This window comes from Orycteropus afer, unplaced genomic scaffold (assembly GCF_000298275.1).
Source record: "Orycteropus afer afer isolate SDZICR_OR568_19922 unplaced genomic scaffold, OryAfe1.0 scaffold00627, whole genome shotgun sequence".
Classification (NCBI taxonomy): Eukaryota; Metazoa; Chordata; class Mammalia; order Tubulidentata; family Orycteropodidae; genus Orycteropus; species Orycteropus afer.
The window spans coordinates 1,118,763-1,133,043 of NW_006922214.1; the positions used below are offsets into that span (position 1 = coordinate 1,118,763).

At 38.5% G+C, this 14,281-nt stretch overlaps 1 pseudogene; it reads right to left on the reverse strand.

The window, feature by feature from the left end:
* Positions 1–6,022: 6,022 nt before the first annotated feature.
* On the reverse strand, positions 6,023–6,974 carry LOC103210601 (annotated as a pseudogene).
* Positions 6,975–14,281: the final 7,307 nt, after the last annotated feature.

Here is a 14,281-nt window from a genome sequence, read left to right on the forward strand (position 1 = left end):
AAAAATGGAACAGCACCCACTTCTCACATCATATATATAAACTAACTCAAAATGTATTAGACTTAAATACAAAACCTAAAATAATAAAACTCATAGAAGAAGATAAGGACAATGCTAGAGGCCATAATCTATGGTATACATACTTTACCAACCACAGCTAAAAATGCACAAAAGGCAGGTGATCAACTAGATAAATGGCACCTCCTAAAAATTAAACACATACTCTCATCTAAAGATTTCTCCATAGAGAGTAAAACGAGGACATACAGGCTGGGAGAAAATTTTTGACTATGACATAGTAGACAAGAAACTAAACTCTAAAATGTACAGAACACTTCATCAAACAGGAAAACAATCCCATTAAAAAATGGGCAAAGGTTATGAATGGTAACTTCACCAAAGAAGACACTCAAGTGACTAACACATAAAGAAGTGCTCATAATCATTAACCACTGTGTTGTTGGGTGTCGTAGAATTGGCTCCAACTCATAATGACCCTATGTGGAACAGAACAAAACATTGCCCATCCTGCCCATCATCCTTGCTATGCTTGAGCCCTTCATTTTAGCTGCTGTGTTAATTCATCTCATTGAGGATCTTCCCCTTTTGCACTGACCCTCTACTTTACCAAGCATGACATCCTTCTCCAGGGAAGCCTTCTGACAACATGATCAAAGTAGGTAAGAGAAAGTCTTGCTATTGTCACATCTGAGGAGCATTCTAGTTTCACCTCTACCAGGACAGATTTGTTCATTAATGACTAGAGTGATGCAAATCAAAGCTCAATTGAAATGCTATCTCACACTGATGATAATGCCACTCACCAGAAAAGCAGAAAATAACAAATGCTGGCAAGGTTGTGGGGCATTTAGATCTCTCATACAATGTTGTTGGGAATGAAAAATGGTACAACCACTGTGGAAAATGGTATAGCACTTCATTAAAAAGTTAGAAATAGAAATATCCTTTCCTAGATACATACCTTAAAGAAATAAGATGTGACATCATTAGAATATGTATACCCATGTTCATTGCACTATCATTCTCAGCAGCAAAAGGATGGAAACAGTCTAAGTGCCCAACAACAGATGAGTGGATAAGCAAACTGTGGTACATGCACATAATGGAATACTACACTACAATAAAGAATGATGACATATCCATGAAACATCTCACAACATTGATGAATTTGAGGACATTATGCTGAGTAAAATAAGTCAACCACAAAAGGACAATTATTGCATAAGGCCACTATTATAAATAAAAACTAGAAAAAGTTTGCACATAGAATGGAAATAAATTCTTTAGTGGTTACTGAGGATGGGATATGAAGAAAGGGAAAAGTACTGACTAGATAAAAGATGTATTAATACTGGTGAAAGAAAAGGAATGGAGGAAGTCAACACAACACATGTGTTAATATTCATGAAGAGAAAGTATGGAGGAAGTCAACACAACATGACCAAAGAGAAGGAAGACACTGAGAGGAATGTAAGAATAAAGGGCCACTATGATGGCATAGGGGAGCTCTGGTGGCATAGTGCCTAAGGCATTTGACTGCAAACCAGAAGGCTGGCTGTTCAAACACACTGGCCATTCCTCAGAAGGAAGATTGGGAAATCTACTTTTGTAAAGATACCAACTTGAAAACTCAAGGAGGAATCACTATGAGTCGGATCCGACTTGATGGAAGTGAGTTTGGTTTTGGTTTATGGTAATTAATATAAATAATCCTGCCACAAAAATATTAACAAATATTAACAAATAATAGTAACAAATTTATGAATAGATACAGAGGTAGATAGCAATGCACACCCACATACATGCAGATATAGGTTTGGTTGTGGATTTTCTGCATACATAATAGTAGCTGTTGCATATTTATTAATATAGGCAATAGGGCATCCAAGGGGTGTAGTCATGGAAACTTTTTAGACATAATCAAACACCTCATGTGAAGAAGTTCCTAGAAGCACCACCGACTCAGGGGACATCTGTGTCAGTTAGCATATCATAGTTAATAAAGACAATGTTCTGCATCCTACTTTGGTAAGTTGTGTCTGGAGTTTTAAAAAGCATGAGCAGCAATCTAACAGACAACTGTTGGTCTCATCCCATCTGGAGCAAAGGAGAGTGAATAAAACCAAAGACCCAAGGAAGAAATTAGTCCAAAAGACTAATAGACCATGAACCACAGCATACATGATGCCAAGACCAGAAGAACTACATGTTGCCCAGCTACCACTACCAACTGTTCAGACTGGGATCACAAAATAGGGTTCCAGATAGAATGGAAGAAAAATATAAAATGATAAATCAAATTCACAAGGAAGACCAGATGCACTGATCTGACAGAAACTGGAGGAAACCCTAAGACTGTGACCCTACCACACTCTTCTGACTTGGAACTCAAGCTATTCCCAGACACCACCTTTCAGCCAAACAATAGACAAGCCCATAAAATAGACAGTAACACCCAGAGCAATATGTTCCTTAGATTAATCAATTATACAAGATCAATAGCACAACATTTGCATAAAAGCAAAGAGAAGAAGGCAGAAAAGGGGTAGAAATCTGGACAAAAGGAAACTTGAAACAAAAGGCAGAAATGGGGAGAGGGCTGACCCATTGTGAGGAATATAATCAATATCATGGAACAGGATATGTACAGACTATCGAATGGGAAACTAATTTGCTCAGTAAACTTCCATTCAAAGCACAATTTAAAAAAGAGAATTCAGTTATGTGAACTTACATTGAAGGAAATTATATTAAAAATAAATATAATACAGATTTAAAGATGTTTTTTTAAAAAGATACTATATTAGGAAATACACTTCTTTTTCTGGATCTCCCTGAAAAAGCCCTAGCTACTGTGCTTTGGTTGGCCATGTCAGCATCTATGAAAGGGGGAGGATAAGTCTGAGCCTATCTTAATGCCTATTTTTCTCTTCAGCCAAGATTGCCTACTTAAATTCCTGCTTGTTGCCAAGAAGGTGGATTAAAGTAAAGAAAAGTGAAGAGGTTGAAGATGAAAGAAAGTCTGGGACAAATATCTGTCATTGTGTGTTGAAGATCTTCAGAGACTCTGGCCTCTTCATTATCCAAACCAATGCAGCTCCATATTGGTTGCAAGTGAGAAGGGTTAATATTGCAAAGATGGATTTCTATCTCCTTCCTTTGAATCTGAGAGGGATCTGTGAGTGCTTTAGTCAGTAGACTATGACAGAATTGACACTAATTGAAGTCCATGACATACAGCTTTTACCTTGTTGGTTAGAACTCATTTTTGGAGTTCTGATCCACCTCCTTAGGAAGTTTGAGTCCTCTGAGGCCACTGTGTTCCAAGGAAGCCCAGATCACATGGAAAGTCCATTATCAGGTACCCTGGTTAAGATCGCCAGCTGGGCAAAGCCATCAGTCCAGACATGCAAGTGAAAAGGCCTCCATGTAATTCTAGTCTCTGGCCATTTGAGTCTTTCCAGATGAGGCAGACCCAGACATTATGGAGGCTGTTAACCAAAAGGTTGGTGGTTCAAACCCACCAGTTGCTCTGTGGAAGAAAGAGGAGGTGGTCTGGTTCTGAAAAGATTTCTAGCCTTTGAAGCCCAGTGGAGGTCACTATGAGTTGAAATCGACAAGACGGCAGTGAGGTTTTGAAGGATTATTTTTGGGTGATTGGAGAGGAGGCCCATGGTGGGGCTTGACACCATGAGTTACTGCACTAAGTGGTATATTATTTTTTTGATTTTTAAGATTATGAATGCATTTCCATTAGGGAAAAATCCCTTTATATTTCAATATATTCTTCTTTTGTTTGCTTTCAATTTCCCTTTGTAATTATAATTCTCATTGATAGAAATAAAGAACAGAATTCAGCAAAAACCTTTATGTAATTTCATTGTCACCACAGTGGTTCTTATGGTGTGGTTCCCTGGATTAGAAGCATCAGCAGTACCAGCTAATTGGTTAGAAAACCAAATTCTCAGATCATACCCCATACCCACTAAATAAGAAACCCTGGGGTGCACAACCTAAATTTACAAAGCCCCTCAGGTGATTTTTATGTGTGTTAAGTTTTAAGATCCACCGTGTTGTGTTAGAATGTATGATGTTATGTAGTGTTTAAAGGAAAAACATGATTATTGTATTTCTTTGTAATTGGTGGTATTTGCTGTTTATGTGATATATTTTGTAGAAGAAAGTACATTGGAAAAGGAAGGTAGCAAAGAAGTAGTTAAATTAATGACTGTATGATGTACCACACCAAATAAGAGACATGCACTGTGTGAGTATTGTCCTCAGCAGTTTGAGGAGCTCTGAAGGTGACATTGCAACCAGCCAAGTACAGTTCTCAGCTACTTGCTGCAAAACCAAAACCAACCCAACTCACTGCCATTGAGTCTATTCCAACTCATAGCAACCCTCAGTGGGTTTCTGAGGTGGTAGATTTTTAAAGAAGTAGACCACCCCATCTTCCTTCCACAGATCAGCTGGTGGGTTTGAACTGCAGTCTTCTGGTTAGCAGTCAAATGCCTTAGGCATTATGCCACCAGAGCTCCTTACTTGCTGCAAGGAGAACCTATTACTACATAACAGGATGAGGTGAAAAGCCAGAGTGTTTTATTGAGTACAGGCACCCAAGTAGACAGGAGGACCATGTCAGCCAAAGACTGCCTTCCAGAGCTGAGAAAATTTTAGGATTATAAAAGGGAATTGGGGTAGGGTGATTGAGGAATGCTGACAATGCTTTGTTCTTGTCTTCAGGATGAGTGGTCTTTGCCTTGAGGCCTGTCTGTCATTCTTCTGGTAATTGATTAAAAAAAGGGGGGGGGGCCTGGTTAGGAGGAATTGTTTTGTATACCTCTTACACAAGCCCAGAATGATTTACTCTATAAGCAGAGGGGAATGTGGGAGTGGGCACATATAGGTCTCCAAGGAAAGATAAGGAAGATTGTGGGAGTGGGTACACTAAGATGGGGAGGCCTGAAGGCCTGGAAGGAGGGTACAGAGAAATGTTAAAGCTTGGTCAAGATGGCTGTTTTCTTAGGCTATTTTACCCTCCAGGGTCTGTAACAACATGTTGTTGTTATGTGCCTTGAGTGGGAACTGACTCATAGTGACCACTCCTTGGGTTTCCAAGGTGGTATAACTATGGAAGTAGATTGCCCAATCTTCCTTTCGAGGAGTGGCTGGTGGGTTTGAACTGCCAGTCTTCTGGTATAATGGAACTACTGTAACTACCCTTTAAGCTTCCTACCTCAAGAGAATGAACATGGTTTTAATTAACCTTTCGTCTTGAACAAAAAAAGTGCATTTAAAACTGGTCATCATTATATGTTTTAGTCTATCAAGTGCTTTAGATATTAAAGAAGATAGACAGTAGAGGAATCATGAAAGGTTTTTCAAAGAACAATATTTGATTAAGTCTTTAGACAAAGCTACAACTGTATTAATAGAGTGAAACAAAAGAACACTTCAATTTATGTTAGGAGAAATCATGAAAACGGAATGAAAGATCTTAGATAAAATTGTTCAAGAAAACTTACTGTGGATTTTATTACTGTGTTGATGTGTGAATGGTGCTAAAAATTTAAGTTGGGCTACTGACCTTCCATTTATTCACAAGAGTGAGCTATGGATAGTTTTCTGGAATTCTACTAGGCCTCCCGTAATTGGCAGAAAAAGTTTTGCACGTTTGTTTGTCTTTGTGACTGTTTTTTAATATGTGTTCCAAAATGTTATGTTTCCAGAGGAAGAGTTCCTAGTGCATAGTCTAGTCTCAAAGATGTCTACTCTTCCCCAAGTACACAAACCAGTGGTGCAGAGCTGAGAACTGAAAGCTTTCAAGGTTATACTATTCTGAAAATCTTAGGAGACAAGTTGTAAGTAGTTAGCAATGAATATAGTAGGCAGTGAAAAAAAAATCAAATTGTCAGTGAAACTTCTTTTAAGAATAATCACCGTAAGATTTCTAAGTGTAGCAAAAATAGAGCAACTAGGAGAGAATTGAATTATTTAGCTAAGTAAGTTTCAAGCCTTTAGCAAGGCCTATCATATTTCTTATTTCTTGATCAAGAAGACCCTTGCAACTAAACTCTTAAAAGTTCCCTTTACATCTTTGTTTCTAAGGGTGTATATAAGGGGGTTCATCATGGGTGTGATGACTCCATAGAAAAGGGACTCTTTATCTGGTCCTTGGAGGTAAGGGATGGTGGTTGCAGATACATATAGATAGCAGTGCCATAAAAAATGACAATTAGGGTGGAGCCACATGTCCCAAAAGCCTTTCGCTGACCTTCAGCTTATTGTATTCTCAACACTGCTGGGGCAATGAAAGAAAGCATATAATATAAGGATGAATGTTATGGGTATTAGAAGGTATATTACACTGACAAAGAATAGTTCAGCCTCATTTGCAGTTGGGTCAACACAAGACAACTTAAGCAGAGCAGAGACTTCACAGAAGAAATGATAAACTTTGTTGTGGCCACACAATGGCATGTGAAGGGTCATGGTGGACTACAATACTCAGTTGCTAAAGCCACTAATCCAGCATGCAGCTGCCAACTAGAGGCAGAGCCTTTGGTGCATGAGGACTGAGTAATGGAGAGGCTGACAAATAGCTACAAACCTATCAAAGGACATGATGGCCAGGAGAAGACATTCAGTGCCACCCAAGGCCAGAGAAATGAGAAGTTGGACCACACAGCCACCATAACTAATTACCTTCCTGGTCTTGCCTATGTTTACCAGCATTTGTGCAACTATACTGGTGGTGTAGCAAAGGTCCAGGGGAGACAGATTGGTCAGAAAGAAATACAAGGGGGTATGGAGTTTGAGGTCCATAAGAATTATTGCTAAATTGTCAAAGATTGTCAAGATACAGGAAACCAAGAACACCATAAAGAGTGATTGATCTGAGAAATGGAAAAGATGAACTCCCATGGGACACTCTCATTTACCTTATTCATGTCAAATGGTTCAACTGTTCGTTCTCTGAAATATAAAAAGTCAACAATTACATAAAGGGAGAGTTATAGGCTATGTCAGTTAGTTATAGTCATTTTGCTAGCAATTTCAGTAAATTTACATACTAATACTATTAATAATATGAACAATTTATTGAAAAAATATATTTCTTTCCAAGTATTTCAAGTGTGTTTCTACATTTGTAAAGGTATGTTCCCAGACAAATTTCAAAAAATCAAAATATGATACCTGATCAGTTTTAATGTTCACACGCTATCCTTTGATTTTCTGTTTTCATGAAAAAAATGAAAGAAAAAAAAAAAAACTTGTTCTCACTTCCTTTCACCTAGATACCTAACATTAGGTAGATGTGGACACCGTTCCTCTCATTTGATATTACTCCTCAGTGTCAGTGAGACTACCTTATTATGTGAATCAGTTAAATCATTTAAACTCTACTCTATCCTCAAAAAAGAAACAAGCAGACAAATTTATCTAGCAAGTTATCAGACACATTTAAAGGAGACATATCCTTTTTTAGTGAGTAGCTTTTAGAAGTTGTATAGAATTATTTAGTAACGTGAAATTTTCAGTCTGGCAGGCCTGGGCTCATATGCCTACTTTGCCAAATTAGTTACTTTACCCTGGAAATGTTTTTTATCCTATGATCTTCAGGCTCTGCATTTGTAAAATGAAGATAATAGTACTTTTTAAAGTTGCCTTGTTGTGAACTATAAGTGATGTATTAATGCACATGGCTCAACCTCAGGCCTTTGGAAATAGGGCAGCCGGATGAAGATAACTATAGGGATCCAACTCCCTGAGGGGCTCAGAGATTAGTTAGGATTTTCAGAACATTGAATTTCCAGAGGTTAACAATGGAAAGGAAATGCGGCAGTACTGGCTCAGTGGTAGAATTCTCTCTTTCCGTGCAAGAGAACCAGGTTCCATTCCTGGCCAATGCCCCTCATTGTTGCTATAATGCTGAGCAGGTTTCATGGGAGTTTCTAGACTAAGTAGGAATAGGATGAAAAATGATCTGATCCCAAACCAATCATGGGGATGGCGTAGGACTGGGCAGCTTTTCCTTCTGCTGTGAGTGAGGTACGCAGCTAACAGCAACCACCAATGAAAAATGGCTCTGCAGGTTGAAAATTCACCTTTCCTTTCCCTCCATAATCCCCAAGCCATGAGCTCAACAACAGAGGTCATGGTAACCAAATGATATGAAGTATATATGTGACCTTTAATGTAAATTGCCTGGCACAGAGAAACACAGCTGTACAGTGGAAGTATGACAGTGATGCAGGAAATACTAATACAAGTCAATGCCATCAAATGAAAATGTGTGTTCTTTCCAACAAAATCTTGCCATGACACTCAATTTTAATTATTTTTATCAATACTGGAATGTAAATTTTTCTTTGCTGTGCACTAATCAAAAACTAAACAATGGACTTTTTAATAGTCTATTTTTCTAGAGCTGTTCATCTCCCCAAAAATGTCTCCTTACTATAAGCTAATAAGAAAATAGAAATCTAATTTCCTGTCTGCTCCCTTGGATTTGGGAGCTCTGGTGGCGTAGTGCCTAAGACATTTGACTATTATTAACCAGAAGGCCGGCGGATCAAACCCACAAACCCACCAGCCACTCCTTGGAAGGAAGTGCCAGGAAAAAAAAAAAAAAAAGGAAATTAGAGATCTATAGTCTTAGATATGAAAGGATGTTCACATAATCTTTAAATGAAAAAGTCAGTTGCTGAATAGTGTGATCCCATCGGTTAAAACAGAGAATATCATATGGTAACCTTATTTTATGTCTGTTTATACACACACACACACACACACACACACATATATATTTAAAGTGCTTACATATACATAAAAAGTTACCTTGAAAGATACAGAAGAAAGTGTTATCCCTGGGAAATGGGGTAGAGAAAGTAATGCAGAATTTGCTTATAATGTTTTTGTTCTAATTTTTTAATAAGTGTGCATTCATTCTATAGTTATTTCTTAAAACATCTGCTCACCATCTCACTCTCAAACGAGCTTTGCTTTATTTTAAGATTTTGACCACCAAAAGGGAGCAAATCTTTAGAATATTTAGTTTTCTAAACTCTTAATACTTCTTTAAAATTTCATTTGAAGGAAATCCCTGCAAGGAGCTTTTCGAAGCATGCAGTGTGAGAGCATATTTTAATCTTTGTTTTAATCTTATTGGCAAAATAAAGTTGCTAAGGAAATTGGCCAAACAGGATAAATGGCACCACTAAAGAGAGATTTCATATACTTCACAATTTCCTTGATTTTTGACAGATCTCAAGACTGTAACTGCAGTGGCCTCCTTTACTCCTGCTGTCCTGATACAATCACTAATAGAGGCCTTGCCATTCTCAGAAGTATTCTGTTTACATGGTGAGATATATAACTGTGATATTGGAAAGTGAAATAATCTTCATATTATTGTTCAGGAAGTATATCATTGAGGACTTACCATTTGTCTTCTCATCTAACCTGAGTCAGTGGCTTTTCCTGACTGGCCCTCAGTCTGTTGTTTCTCCTCTAGACCTCAGAGGCCCTCTCTGTTGAAGTTACAGAGGAAGGAAGGAGTCAGTTAACTCTTTTGCAGCCAATTGACCCCACCACTCTGCAATTCAGTGCTTATAAAAGTAGCAAACTGATTTTGTCTTCAACATAATATATTGGTTAGTGTTTCCTATCATATGTGCTCTGGTAGCGTAGTGCCTAAGCACTTGACTGCTAACCGGAAGGCTGGCGGTTCAAACGCACCAGCCACTCCTCAGAAGGAAGGTTGGGCAATCTACTTCTGTAGTGATACTGCCTTGGCAACCCAAGGGGGGGGGGGTCACTATGAGTCAGGTCAGACTCGACGGCACATAACAACAACACAACATCATATGTGATATCTCCCAAGTTCTGTAGTCAGTGAGGGCAACAGATGTAACAAAGAATATTTATCACTCCAGCAGGAAGCCCTGGAGCAGAGTAAGAATGATGACACCAGAAGAAAAGATGGGGAGGAAATAGGGGATTTCGAGGCACTGACTTCACACTTTCTGCTTTACTCACTTTTGTGCACATTTTCTCATCTTCCAGACACACAGTGATGTCAAATATTTACCTACTTTTTGAAAGTATATCTTCAGATTAAATAGTTGTGGTATCACCATGGATTCAGGAGTTTTAAGTAATTTGAACTTTGGGCTTTATTCATATTATTAGGACTGAAGTTTTTATTAATACCTACAAACAAAGAACACACACACACACACACACACACACAAACAGGAAGTCCCTAGGTGCACCTCTGACATTATATCAGATAGGCTACTGATTATTTACCTGTTAATACCTAGCCAATTGTTTGTAATTGTGACTAATATTTCAAAGGCCATTTTGTTTTTTGCCAATTTTTGCAATTTTTCTAGCATCTTGAGGTAATGCTATTCTCATTCAATTAGACAAGCAAACATTCAATTAAACAGCAAAACAGAACATTGGAACTTTGTGAGTTACCAAGAGAATCAGAAAGGGAGCATAGCAACTGGGTTACAACAGAAGTTAATGGAAGAAAAGCATTTGAGAAACTGCTGATGGGATTTTAAAGAGCTTGTCTCTGATCATCTTAGAGTATTTTAAACCATAGTTTAAAACACATAATCTCTTCCTTTTTTAACTGTTATATTGGTTGACCTGATGTCTATCACGTCTCTATTAGATTTTCTCATTCCATCCATACCTGAGCTTGAACATTGAAAAAAAATTAAAATACATCAAAGCCTTGGAAGCTTCTTTTTCAGCTGCACTACGGAAAGAGCATTGAGATAAGAGTAACAGGGTTTTAGTTCCAAATATGCCAGTAAATTGATATATAATTAGGTAAATTTGTTGATAGCTTTGGATGTCAGTTCAGTTTTATTTTCTGTAACATTATGGGTTTTCTTTCTTTTTTACTGATGGAAATACATAGCTCATAAAACATTTACCATGTCTACACTTTACATGTAGAGTTCAGTGACATTAATTATACATTCATTACACATTTATTACGTCTTTCAACCATCACCATCCTGAAATTTTCGATTACACACAGAAGCTCAGTGTTCCCTAAGCATTCCTGCCAATCTACCCCTGGTACCCACTAATAAATTTATCTATACATTTTCTTATTCTAGATGTACCTTATGGGTTTTCCACTTTCTTTCCATGATAAATAGTACTTCTGGTGGTGCAGTGGTAAAAGGCTGGCAGTTCAAACCCACCAGCCACTCCTCAGAAGGAAGGTTGGGCAACCTACTTCCTTAGAGATACCTCCTTAGAAACCCAAGGAGGGGTTGCTATGAGTCAAATCAACTGGATGGCAGTGAGTGCTAAACAAAAGGTTAGAAATCAAAACCCACTGGCTCTCATGGCTATTCATAAGGTTTTCCCTGGCCAATTATTTAGGAAGTGGACGGCCTCCTCCTTCTTCCTAGTCTGTCTCAGTCTGTAAGCTGGGCTGATACCTGTGTACCATGTGCATCCCTCTGGGTTAGAAACACCAGTGGCTCAGCCTCAAAACTCACATCAACACGTCACCACGGTAGGACAAACTGACAGACAAGTTTGTCTCCCTGTAGGAAACCTCTCGTACTACACTTACCTGGCTGGGTCCCTGCGGCTGACTCTTCCTCTGTCCAGATTCCTAGGCCTTTTAATCCTCTTTCTCTTGCTCTCCTGCCCTGCTGCTTTGGGCGTGCCTGATTTCCCTCTCCTCACCTGGATCCCTGATATTTCCAAGCACCTCGTATGCATGTGAGAGCTGGACAGTGAATAAGGAAGACCGAAGAAGAGTTGATGCTTTTGAGTTGTGGTGCTGGTGAAGAATGCTGAAAGTACCATGGACTACTAAAAGAACTAACAAATCTGTCCGGGAGGAAGTGCACCAGAAATGCTCCTTGGAAGCAAGAATGGCCAGACTTCGTCTCAGCTATTTTGGTCATGTTGTCAGAAGGGACTATTCCTTGGAGAAGGATGTCGTGCTTGGTAGGGTGGAGGGTCAAGGAAAGACGGGAAGGCCTTCAATGAGATGGATTGACACAGTGGCTGCAATGATGGGCTTAAGTATAGCAGGGATTGTGGGGCTGGCGCAGGATTGGGCAGTGTTTCATTCTGCTGTACATGGGGTCGCTATGAGTTGGAAATGCCTCGACGACACCTAACAATAACAACAACAGCAAGCTCTCATGGCATAGTACCTAAGGTATTTGACTGCTAACCAAAAGGCTGGCAGGTCAAACCCATGAGCCACTCCTCGGAAGACTGGGCAATCTACTTCCTAAAACCTCGGAAACCCAAGTCAGGCTCCAATCCTTGGCTGTGACTTTGGTTTTTGGCTTTTTGGAGCCATATGTGGGAGAAACATGAAGCTATCTTCTTTTGTACAGATTTTAAAAGTTTGAAAATTCTAGGAGGAAGTTCTATTTTGTCTTTTTGGAATCCTATGAGTCAGAATCAACTCAATTGCAGTGGGTGGGTTTTCATAATATAACTGTTTACTTTCATGTTTTCTGAAATTATCTCATGTCCCCATGAATGTATGGAAGGCTTCCAAATACCACACAGAACTTCGGCATTCATGCTGCACTGGAAAAATGAGTAAGAGTAGTCAGTTTTTCCACTCGAGTAGTACATTGCATCTTGGCTTAGCAGTGCAAAGATGTTTGTTCAAAAAAAATTTCCAGTTTTTGAAAGACTACTTTGGTAGGCAGAAACCAGAATGTATGTGCTCAGAGAGCTTAAATTACTTTACCAAGGTCCTAGAGTTAGTAGGAGGGTGACCAAAGATTAGAACATGAAACTCATCTACTTCAAAATTCTTATTTCTCATGGAGATTACAAATATATTCAAAATACCATTGTGTATGAATAAAAATACATTATATAGAAACTGAAGCTGAGTGAATCAGAGTTTTCCTAGCAAATAATTTGGTCTCATCTCTTGAGAAATGACTTATAAACAGTTCATGAGAGGAGTGTGCACACACACAAAAAAAACAAAACAAAAAACCCCAGCACCATGATCCCATAGGGTTTCCATGCTATAATCTTTACAGAAGCAGATTGCCTCATCTTTCTCCCATGGAAGGACTGATGGGTTCGAACTGCTGACCTTTTCATTAGGAGCCAAATGCTTTAACCATTGCACCGGTAGAGCTCCAAATAAGTGCTTACAACACTCAAGTTTCAATATAATATTATTTATTAGTTTTGTGGAATGTATTTTACTTACCTTCATTTTAAGCAATAGAGATTCATCAATTTCTTTTTATGCCCAAATAGCCCTGAATCAAGTAGAACTAATTTAAAGTGCACTGGTACAATGACATCTTCATATACTATTTAATTGTATAATTGATTTGATGAAATTCATTAAAATTCTTTTACTTCCACTCAGTATGTCACAAGTCATGAAGTCTCCAATCAGGGTTAACTGCAGAATGAGTACAAAGTATTACAGATGACCAGGACATGTTGCTCTCTTACCACATTGCTTGGCAGTAGGCAATCAATTGTCATTTTCAGAAGTGTTTTCCAAAATGCCTAAGAAATACTGGGTACTTTATTAATATTGGTAGTTGTTTTGGTCTCTGCTAGAACTCTCAAACACTAAATTGTCAAAGTTTCCCTCATAGTTTAGAGTGGTAATTAAGCCTATACTCAGCGGGAAGGGAGAGTCAGATCTCTACAAAGCCATTGTCCTCTTTCATCATTGATTTCCTCTGCAAACTCCTTTATCTCAGACCTGAATCCTCATTTTTTCTCAGAAAAATTAAATGTTAGTAGGACTAAAACATTCTATCAAAAACAGTTTGAATTTGTGCTATTGAGATGGGATTAGCTGTTTTTTTGTAAATTATTCAATGACTTTTCTGAAGCTATCTAAGTTCTCCCATAAGGAAAGAACTTTTTATTTCAAATCTTCTAAATTCCTTGTGAAATCATGACACCAACCCATCAGGCATTGAATGCACACCTACTATTTATTTGTCACTGTGCTAGACACATGTATGCTAGGAAAAGAGAAAAATGGTCCTTTATTCTCAAAGTGTTAGCTCAATCAGTGTGGGGAGATCCTAGCTAAGTTTGTTGTGTGTGTTGCACTATTGATCTTCACAATGATCCTGTGATTTATGTCCTATTGCTATCTCCTCCTTTGGTAGCATAGTGCCTAAGGCACTTGACTGCTAACCAGAAGGCTGGCAGTTCAAATCCACCAGCCACTCCTTGGAAGGAAGATGGGGCA